The following is an 11,089-nucleotide window of genomic DNA, read 5'->3' as shown; positions in this document are numbered from 1 at the left end:
AAATATTTTGTTAAAAACAACAAATATTTGACTTGTGCATTCCTGTCAGTTTCTTAACAAACAATTCCATAGTAAATTTAACTTGCAAAATCAGTTCACAATGAACTAACTTTAGATGAAGGTAATCTTTATAGTGCTTTGAATTTATAAACTTGGCAGTTGAAATAAATGATGAGATATAAACTCAAAATGATTATTATTTTTACTTACGCTTTTTGTTTCTTTAAATCCGTCTTTTTTGTTGTTAAGAGTAAAATGATTTCTTTCAAAATAATTTGGAGGGTTATTTTTGATACATTTTTTGCCGATTTATTTTATTTTAGCAATTCTAAATACATACATTAATAAAATTACAATTGTTTCCAAACCACAATCATGGTGCGACGTTATATTATTGATTATCAATACATACGCTTGGATTGTTGAAATGCTTCACGGAAAAGCAGATGAAATTTCACTTTTTGAAACACATACATACTATTTTGTTTATTCACAGTTGAAAAATTGTCTCTGGTTTATAAGGAATATAACTGACACGGTTCATTTCAACAATGAATTGTGTTGTATCATTATACAAATTAGATCATAGATTTTTTTTTTTTTTCAAATAAAATTTTTATTAGGCTCATTTGCTTTAGCTTAACGTGGCCGATTGTCTTGTTGTTAGGGAGAGAGAAAGGGATGCCGTATTACGGGGCGGCATACTCCCCAGTTAGTAAGGGGACATAGGGAGGGTGGGACCTACACAGTATTGAATTGAAATTTGAATACATCATTGGTTTGTGGCATACATCTTTTAGACACATTTTGCGTTCGATGAATCTTCATGTTTTTCAGCTTGTAGCAATGAAGAGATTATTCTGGATTGGAATGCTTCGTTGGTGTGTTCTGACGTTGATGTGACGTTTTTGGGTAGCTTCCAGCAACTCAGTCAGTTCAAGGCAGGTGCATGCTCCGAAGCATCGTTTACACAGGCCATACTTCCAGCAACGTAAAGAAGAGTGCGGTAGAGCTGTAGACGAGAAAGAGATAGGGAGAGCACTAAATTTGAGCATTGATAGTTTTCAAGAAGTTATAGATGAGAGTCATATAAGAAAGATTTCGAGTTGCCAAGACGTCGCGGACTGGTACGAAGGGTAGTATACCTCGGGCCCGAAGGGAACCTATGAGTTGGGACCTGGCATCACTATACTCGACACACATCCAAACAACATGCTCGATGTCATGATAACCCTCACTGCAAACGCAGACACCACTCTCAGCGAGCCCCACACGACGGAGATGCGCGCTGAACATATAATGATTAGACATGAGCCTTGACATTACACGAATAAAGTCTCGGCTCACGTCTAACCCCCGGAACCAAGCTTTCGTCGATACCTGTGGGATTATTGAGTGTAACCATCGTCCCAGAGTTCAACTATTCCATGTATTCTGCCAGCTAGCTAGAGTTTTCTGACGACAGCAACTGAAAAATTCATTGAAGCAGATTGGTCTTTCATAGATATCACCTTCTAGTGCGCCCACCTTGGCTAACGAGTCCGCCCTCTCATTGCCCCGTATGGAACAATGTGAGGGGACCCAAACCAAGGTAATCTGGTATGATTTTGCAGATAAAGCACTCAATTGTTCCCGTATTTTCCCCAGGAAATACGGTGAGTGCTTTCCAGGCTTCACTGAACGGAGAGCCTCAATGGAACTGAGACTGTCCGATACAATGAAGTAGTGATCTGTGGGCAGAGTGTCAATGATCTCAAGGGTATACTGAATTGCAGCTAGTTCTGCGACGTAAACTGAAGCTGGATCACTGAGTTTATAGGAAGCGGTGAAATTTACATTGAATATACCGAAGCCAGTGGACCCGTCTAGATATGATCCGTCAGTGTAAAACATTTTATTACAGTCGACTTCTTTAAATTTATTATTAAAAATTTTTGGGATCTCTTGAGGGCGTACAGGATCCGGGATTCCACGAATTTCTTCTTTCATGGATGTGTCGAAAAACACAGTAGAATTAGAAGTATCCACAAAATGAACACGATTGGGAACAAACGAAGAAGGATTTATATTCTGAGCCATGTAGTCAAAATACAAGGACATAAAACGGGTTTGTGAATTAAGCTCGACGAGCTTTTCAAAGTTTTCTATCACCATCGGATTCAAAATGTCGCATCGGATTAGCAGTCGATATGAGAGATCCCAGAACCTGTTTTTCAACGGTAAGACGCCCGCCAGCACTTCAAGACTCATCGTATGGGTTGATTGCATGCAACCCAAGGCAATACGTAAACAACGATACTGAATTCTTTCCAGTTTAATGAAATAAATATTCGTAGCGGAGCGGAAACAGAAACATCCATATTCCATTACTGACAATATCGTCGTTTTGTACAACCTGATCAGGTCTCCTGGGTGAGAGCCCCACCAAGTTCCGGTTATTGTACGAAGGAAATTGATTCTCTGTAGGCATTTTCGTTTCAAATACCTAATGTGACATCCCCAGGTACCTTTGGAATCGAACCAGACCCCGAGATATTTAAATGTGAAAACCTGAGCTATGGTTTCACCCCCTAGTTGAAGCTGTAATTGCGCAGGTTCTCGCTTCCTTGAAAATACAACCAGCTCAGTTTTCTCCGTAGAGAACTCGATACTCATTTGAAAAGCCCATGTCGACAAGTTGTCGAGGGTATCTTGCAATGGTCCTTGGAGATCGGCAGCTTTGGGTCCTATAATAGACACAACACTGTCGTCGGCAAGTTGTCTTAGTGTGCAAGATGCGTTGATACATTCATCAATATTATTTACGTAAAAGTTGTATAAAAGGGGGCTTAAGCATGAGCCCTGAGGAAGACCCATGTAACTGAATCGCTTTGTCGTCAAATCTCCATGCTCAAAATGCATGTGTTTCTCGGACAATAGATTATATAAAAAGTTGTTCAAAACTGGTGAAAGACCATGCTGATGCAACTTCTCAGATAGAACGTTAATGGAAACTGAATCGAATGCCCCCTTGATGTCGAGGAAAACTGATGCCATTTGTTCTTTACGAGCAAATGCCATTTGAATTTCTGTTGAGAGCAACGCTAGACAATCGTTCGTTCCTTTGCCCCTGCGGAACCCAAATTGTGTACCTGAAAGCAATCCATTTGTTTCGACCCAATTGTCTAGACGGAAGAGAATCATTTTCTCCAACAATTTCCGAATACAGGAAAGCATAGAAATCGGCCGATACGAATTGTGATCGGAGGCTGGTTTTCCAGGTTTTTGAATAGTAATAACTCTCACTTCCCTCCATTCGTGTGGGACAATATTACCCTCGAGGAACTTGTTGAATAAATTCAACAAGCGCCTTTTGGCAGAGTCGGGCAGATTTTTCAACAAGTTGAATTTAATTCTGTCTAACCCCGGGGCTCTATTGTTACACGACAAGAGCGCAAGTGAGAACTCTACCATCGAAAACGGTGTTTCGTTTGTATTCAATGTCGCGACGCGGGATATCTTCTGTTCCGGAACAGAATCAGGACATACTTTCTTAGCGAAATCAAATATCCAGCGGTTAGAATATTCCTCGCTTTCGTTCGCGTGATTTCGATTCCGCATGCGACGGGCCGTATTCCAAAGAGTGCTCATTGCTGTTTCTCTCGTTAATCCGTCAACAAACCTTCGCCAGTAACCGCGTTTCTTAGCTTTAATCAGACTTTTCATTTGAAATTCTAACGCCGCGTATTTCCGATAATTATCTGGAGTTCCGTTCCTTCTAAACGAGATGAAGGCTGAAGCTTTTTTCGTTTTCAGCTCTGAGCACTCTTTGTCCCACCATGGGTTGGGAGAACGCATACTAGTTTGCGCGCTAGGTACTCGTTTCGTCTGAGCTTGAATTGCGGTGTCAAGAATCAAGCCAGCCAAAAATGTATACTCTTCCTCCGGAGGAAGCTCCTGTGATGTTTCTAGTTTCTCAGATATCGAGCTCGCGTAACGTTTCCAATCAATGTTTCGTGTGAAATCGTACGAAACATTGATTGTTTCCGATGGTCTTCCACGGTTGGTGATAGAAACTATGATCGGCAAGTGATCGCTACCGTGAGGATCACAGATTACCTTCCACTTGCAATCTAACTGTAGCGAAGTCGAGCAAAGGGATAAATCCAGCGCATTTGGTTGTGCTGGCGGTCTAGGGTTCCGTGTCATTTCTCCCGTGTTTAGAATTGTCAAATTGAAGTTGTCACACAGATCTTGGATTAACGAAGAACGATTATCATCATATAAGCAGCCCCATCCTGTACCATGCGAGTTAAAGTCCCCTAAAACCAGCCGCGGTGAAGGAAGAAGTTCTATGATGTCTGCAAGCCGACGATGCCCTATCGAGACTCTGGGAGGAATGTAGATAGAAGCTATACATAGATCTTTGCCTTTAATATTAATTTGGCAAGCAACAACTTCAATTCCCGGTGTCGAGGGGAGGTTAATACGATAAAATGAATAGCACTTTTTAATCCCTAAAAGTACCCCTCCATAAGAGTCTTCTCGGTCCAGGCGGATTATGTTAAAATTATGGAAGTCTAGGTTGATGTTAGAAGTAAGCCAAGTTTCACTCAAGGAGAATACATCGCAATTATGAGTATGTATTAAGTGTTTGAAAGAATCAAGTTTTGGGATGATACTTCTGCAATTCCACTGAAGCACAATGATCATATCTTCGATTCTCAGTGGTAAATTATCCATCAAAAGATACGATCGCTGCAAGGAGGGGCCATTGTTCTGTCAACTGTTTTAAAAATGTCCTTACTGTTGGCAGTAGAGCAGTTAGGAAGCTTTTCAGAGGATCAGTAATATTGAAGGCTGTTAATATCCAGTCCACGATATCAGAAAATTTCAATAAACCAGCGTTTGTTGGATTTTCTGGTTGTGCTTTGGGGTCATTCGGGTTTTTTGATGCCCCAGGAAGTGCTGGGTACTCCTTATCATCCCTAAGTTTTTTGAACCCAGGAGGTGTTTGCTTCGGTTTTGAGTCAGCACTTTTTGTTTCCGTTTGGTTCTTTTGTGACGAAGAGGACAATCTGAGGCCTTTACGAGGAAGCTTGGGAGAAGCCAGATTTTGTCTTTTCCTGCTTCCTTCAACCTGTGTGTAGGAAGGTCCTTCGCCTGGGTCGTCAGAGGTATCCTCTTCAACTGGCAAGATTGCAAACGGGTTCTCAGGGGTCGATGGAGTGGTTCTTTTTAAGATTTCCGCATAAGAACGTTTGGAACGTTCTTTCACGGATCGCTTCAATTTCTCCGCACGCTGTATGTACGTAGGGCACACCGAAAGATCATGAGGATTCTCCCCGCAGTAGCAACACTTTTCCACTGCTCTTCTGCAGAGATCGTCCTCATGGGCCTCTCCGCATTTGCCGCATCGCAGTTTGTTGCAACAATAGGTTGCCGTATGACCTAGCTGTTTGCAGCTTGTACAATGCATTACCCGCGGTACATACAGCCGAACAGGTAGACGAACTCCACTCACTACCAAATAATTTGGAAGTGCAGATCCGGCAAAAGTCACGCGAAATGAGTCCGATTGGTAAAATTTACCATCTATCGATTTGGAGTGCAATTGCTTGCACTCCAAAATTTTCACTGGTTGAAGGTCGGGGTTTTTGAAACGGCCTACCCCGTCCTTCATCAGATCTTCGATTGTCAGACTTTCGTCACGGACGACACCGTCGATCTCCACCACATGAGACGGGACGTACACGCGGTACTCCTTCGTGAACAACTCGTTGGTAGCAATCCCGTTTGCTTGCTTCAGGTCGGACACAACAACGCGTAACTTGTTTGGCGAAACCTTATCTATTGTTTTTATTGCCGAGTAATGTTTTTCCAGGTCCCGAGCAATATTTAAAACTCTGAGAGACTTTAATTTGGGCCGGAAGTATACCACCCACGGACCCCCCGAGCCATCGTCTTGGTAAACTTTTTGGCGAGCAGGCAATATCTTAAAGGGAGATGGAGGCATCGGAGAGGGAAATGGCATCGGAGAGGGAGATGGTATCGGAGGGGGAGATGGTGTCGGAGGGGGAGATGGTATAGGAGGGGTAGATGGCATCTCGGAAGCAAACTCAGCCTCTAAATGTTCTTCGTTCATTCGTTCAGCTTCGCCCTCCTCCGAGACACCCCCACTGTCATCAATATTCATATTTAAAGTGCGGGAGTAAAGAAGTCTCCCGCACTTGAAATGAGAAAGAAAGAAATAAAATGAAAAGAAAATATATGAATAGTAAAAGTTGAAAGAAAAAGTTTGAGAAAATACTTAACAGTATGTCACGGTAAGCTGTTAGGTGAGTTGCTCCTTCACTCCTTCGTTGTGCTTCAGCGTGACCTTGACTCAGGATTTGGCTGCTGCGATGCGGGTAGCAAACAATAGAAATAACTGCTGCCCGAGGATAGCACAATAGCGTCTACTGTCGATACCGATACAAAACCGGTGCACAGACAGAACTCACTTGCGGGGATGCTACTTTTTATCACTTTTATTTAATGCCTATACTACAGCCTCTGCTGTGATAGACACCTTCGTCTTACCGATGTCGATTGTTAAAAAAACGCGTGTGCTCACTTCGAACATTCGGTTACGAATGATTAGATCATAGATGAAAGGAATCAAATTTTTTATTAACATAAAAATAAATTAGAATTGAATCAACAACAATTTTGCCAATAAAATCAACGCAACTTTTGTTGATAAGCAAACAATTGGTAGTTTATTTCAACAATAAAATCAGTTGGAACAGCAATTTTTTTCGTTGGGTTAGACCAAAATGTTGATTCACATCAAACAGAGATCATTGTTGATGTTGGCGGGGAAAATTGGTTTGAAACAATCATATTCTAGATAGAAATTAACAAAAATCAAATTTAAAAATCTACTAACTGTTTCGTTCTTTCAAAGAAGCTCCATTTTTCTGCGTGTAGGTTGAAATCAATATTACTGCAGGGTGGTAGAAAAAGTGTTGTCAGTATCGTCGGTAACAATGTAGCTTGATATTGGATATTTTATTTTTCGGGCCATCTTTTCAAAATTATTAATTTCAATAAGATTTAAGTTCAATTTGTTTTTAAGTCCTGTCAATGCGGAAAGTATACGAGTACATTTAACAATCACTGGATGATACAAAGAGAAAGCCTGAAATCACGAAGTGTGATATGGACGAGAATATTGATTATGTGGGTTGAGAATAGCACCGAATCTTTGGATACTTCTGTGTGTTATTATTTTTCTCAAACAGAATATGTTGAATACCGACTTTAGTTAATAAAGCTGCAAAAATTAATTACCCAAAATTGAGTGTTTTAGAAAAATTTTATTAAGCTGTTTCAACTAAACGTTTTCTTCAAAACAAACATCTGTTCAACATGAATCCAGAGCTATATTTTTGGCCGATATAACATTTGTCTAAGTGTTTTCAAATGATAAATAATTGCATGTTATAAGGGGAGAAAGTTTTCAGAATGAATAATTATCTCTACTGGCAACAGTGATCCCGAGGCATTTATTATTTACAGCAGGGAGCAACCGGAATAAGAAGAAAAATATTTTTCTGGAAAAAGAAGCCAGTTGTCTGGTCCTGTCCTACACGCTGCCAAAAAAAAAAACCCAACGGTTGACCTAAATTCACCTAACATGAAGTAATCAAACTTGTTTTTAATTGTTGGGTGAAAAGTACTGTATCGATTGAGTAGTTTTCACTCAACAGTGTAGTTCACTTCAATAAGTTGCTTTTGGGTGAAAAAATTGTGTGTGTTGCATCGCAGAAACTATCGGTCAGATTTTAAGTGAGTGAAATTATTTTGTAAAATTGCCGGTTTTGGGAGAATAATTCAATGATTGTCATCAATCGCAGTGTGAGTAGCTTTGTATAATTTCTTTTTAAAACAATAATTACACCGCAATATCATTTCAGGCGATGGAAGATATTGAGATGCGTTCGATCGCTCAACGGTGCAGTTCCAGCAGCTCAATAGAGCAGCCTTGGCAGTTCAATTATATAGTCTGTAGATTTAATACTGTTGCAGCTCCAATTGCAAAGTACAATGAATATGAATTCCCATAAGTGTGATTTAATTTTATTACCCATTCTGAATTTTGTAAATGTAACGGTAACAAACCATCTGAACATAATTACATTGTTGAAATATGTAAAAAGATAAATATTAAATAAATAAAGTAATCATAGTTGACTTTATTGTTTGCGTTTTATTTCTCAAACCATCGAACGAAAACTGAAACAAAATTACCCAATTTGATTTTTATATCGCTTGCGTAGTTTCTACCTAATCAATACTATTGATGCTTTTACTCAAAAATAAGTAAAACCCATTTTACCCAAAATTGGCTTCCTGCACACAACCCCTCTATTGAGTGAAAAGTACTTAAAATTAGGTAATTTTTTGGCAGCGTGTAGGTTTCGACTTTCGACTCGACAGACACTCTGTTGTACACGCTTAAAAATAGTTACTCAAAAATGAGTAAGATCTCACTCATCTACAGAAAAAGTGGAACAACTCTAATTTAGAGTAACTCCGAAGTTACTCAAATTTGAGTTCTTCCACTGGAAACGATATTTGGGTAAAATCTACTCATTTACTGAGTAATACCAAAGATAAATAATAAAGACATGTATGTGCCTACAAAAATTTAAAAAAATCTGGTTCGTACCCGGTACTTTCTAAAATGACCGCACTCACCGCTTGGGGGAGCGCGAGAGTTATTGTGTTGTAAACAGTTCAAGTTGAAGTGTGCCATGAGTGAAACGAAATCAAATGTCAACAATTCACTCATTTCGATACTGTGTATCGCGTTACTGTGTAATCTCCGTTTCAATATTTGAACTTCCTAAGGTAATCGAATTTGACAAATAAAAGCAATTACCAACTACATTTGATCTGTATATCCTTAGCTGCTTTCAGATTGGCATATTTGGTAAACGTTCAGGACGGCGCCTGACGACAATGGTAAGGTCTTCAATCTGCTGCCCAACGACATTGACTGGCCAGTTAGGTAAAGTTTTTAGCTAAATGAATTATGGAAAAACACCAAGTTCGCTTTCTGAAGGTAGCTGATTTGGTCATAGGGTGAAATATCGAGACAAGGTACTATACAAGATCGTAAATAGGATTTGATGATCAACATTGTTTAGTTTAGGAAAAATGAGAGAGAAAAATGCACGAAGAAAGTTCAGGTAAGACCTTTAGTAAACTACGGGGCTCACTGGCTCTTTTTTTGAGATCATCGACGAAGAGAAATCCGAATCTCCAAATGGAACGAAAACATGCAGCTCGAAGCAAATGTTCAAAGTTCTGTTTGATTATGATTTGCGAATTCTGTGATATACGGACTGCTCATGTTGTAACGACATAGGTGGTCACCTATGTCACAGAGCCTATGGAACCACCATGAAACGAGCTAATTCTCTTAACTCCGAAAATATTCCTCTCATAGCAGATGGAAAACTTTTGAATACAAATCTGGACTTTTTTTATAAATAAAGTATATAGACTAGAATTAAACCATTTTTTTCGATCCGAAACTAACATCCAAACTAAAACCATTTTATTAATTAGAAAAAAAAGAAAGCTTATTTTGACATGTGGATCTGGTCCTTCGGCTGTCAACAGTCGGGCAAACGGCTGACGGCGATGGCTTCATCAGAACCGAAATCAGAACGAAATTCAGGCGGACACAGTTGTATCATTTGAGGCGTGTCCCTTGTTGCATGAGGCAGCCAGGCACTAGAATGCTTACCATGCTGACATTTTAACGTCTCTCCTTACGTCGCACTCGAATCAAGTTCTGAAGTCAAAGTCTGCTGTTAAGATTATAGAATCAAAATGTTTGTCGGGTGAGAAGAAACTTTCAATAAATATCATACCACACTTTACGAACCTCTTGCAACAATTATATGGATCGAAAAGTTGAACAATTGACCGAAAAACATAAGCTACGGTTTTCCATTCCAGAAGCATCCTGAGCCTTCCGATGTTCTTCAGCGCTAAAGAGACTGATTGTATGTAGCTTTACTACAAACGGAAAAAGGATGTATTCAAACTTTCATTTAACTGCTATAATGCGCATCGGATGTAAATCGTCCGCTTGTGGTTAATGTAAATAAACGCAAGACGAACTTTAAATAATTGAAATAAATATAAAATATCAATGTTTACCAATAAGTTAACGAATCTAAAGGGTTCTCACGGTTTGACATTTGCATTATGAATATGATGATGGGAACTCAGCAGTGCAACCAATTTATCACCATTGGTGCCAGTTTCACGGAGGACCGTAGATGTGTGCCAAAAAAAGATCGTGACTGTCATGTCTGGAAATTCGTTTGTGGTAATACTTTATTTGTACATGTACCAAAAATAGAGTAACTATCACTCAAATTTTGAGTGAAATTTTATTTCACATATACCAAATTTGCAAAAAAAATTCTCCTTTTCTGAGTGTATTGTATTAAAATATTAAGTAATTGAACTCAATACTATATCAAGTGGTGGTTGCTTGTAGTAGTGTGTTAATCGCAAATTAACATACATGTCAGTTATGCTCAGGTACCAATCATACACTTATTCCTCATAAATGACATTTGAGCATATTCGGTTTCATTCTAAAGCACAACACGGAGTTTATCATTCCGGTTTTTGCAGACACAACACCGTTTGTGTTGAGCGACTCACCCTCGAAATACGCGATCTCACTAACAAAATATACAACCTGTTGCTACAAATGGTTATTACAACCTTTAGACTGGTCTTGCGAATAGTAACAAAAAAACGAGCTATTGCGTTAAACTCAAATTTAGAGTAGGAGTTACTCAATATCATTGATGATAACTACTCAATTTTTGACGTTTCCATGTATCATTTGAAAATGAGTAACTAGTACTCAAACTTTGAGTAACTTTTTCTAAGCGTGTACGATTCAGACGATACGTTTCCTTTCGTCACCGTTACCGGAACGTCAGCTTCCGTCAAAAATAGTTTAATACTTCCCACATTATCAGATACGAATCGATTCCGAATCAATTCCAAATCGGCAAGAAATTTTCAT

This window comes from Malaya genurostris, chromosome 1, assembly GCF_030247185.1.
Source record: "Malaya genurostris strain Urasoe2022 chromosome 1, Malgen_1.1, whole genome shotgun sequence".
Taxonomy (NCBI): domain Eukaryota; kingdom Metazoa; phylum Arthropoda; class Insecta; order Diptera; family Culicidae; genus Malaya; species Malaya genurostris.
This window is presented reverse-complemented; position numbering follows the sequence as displayed.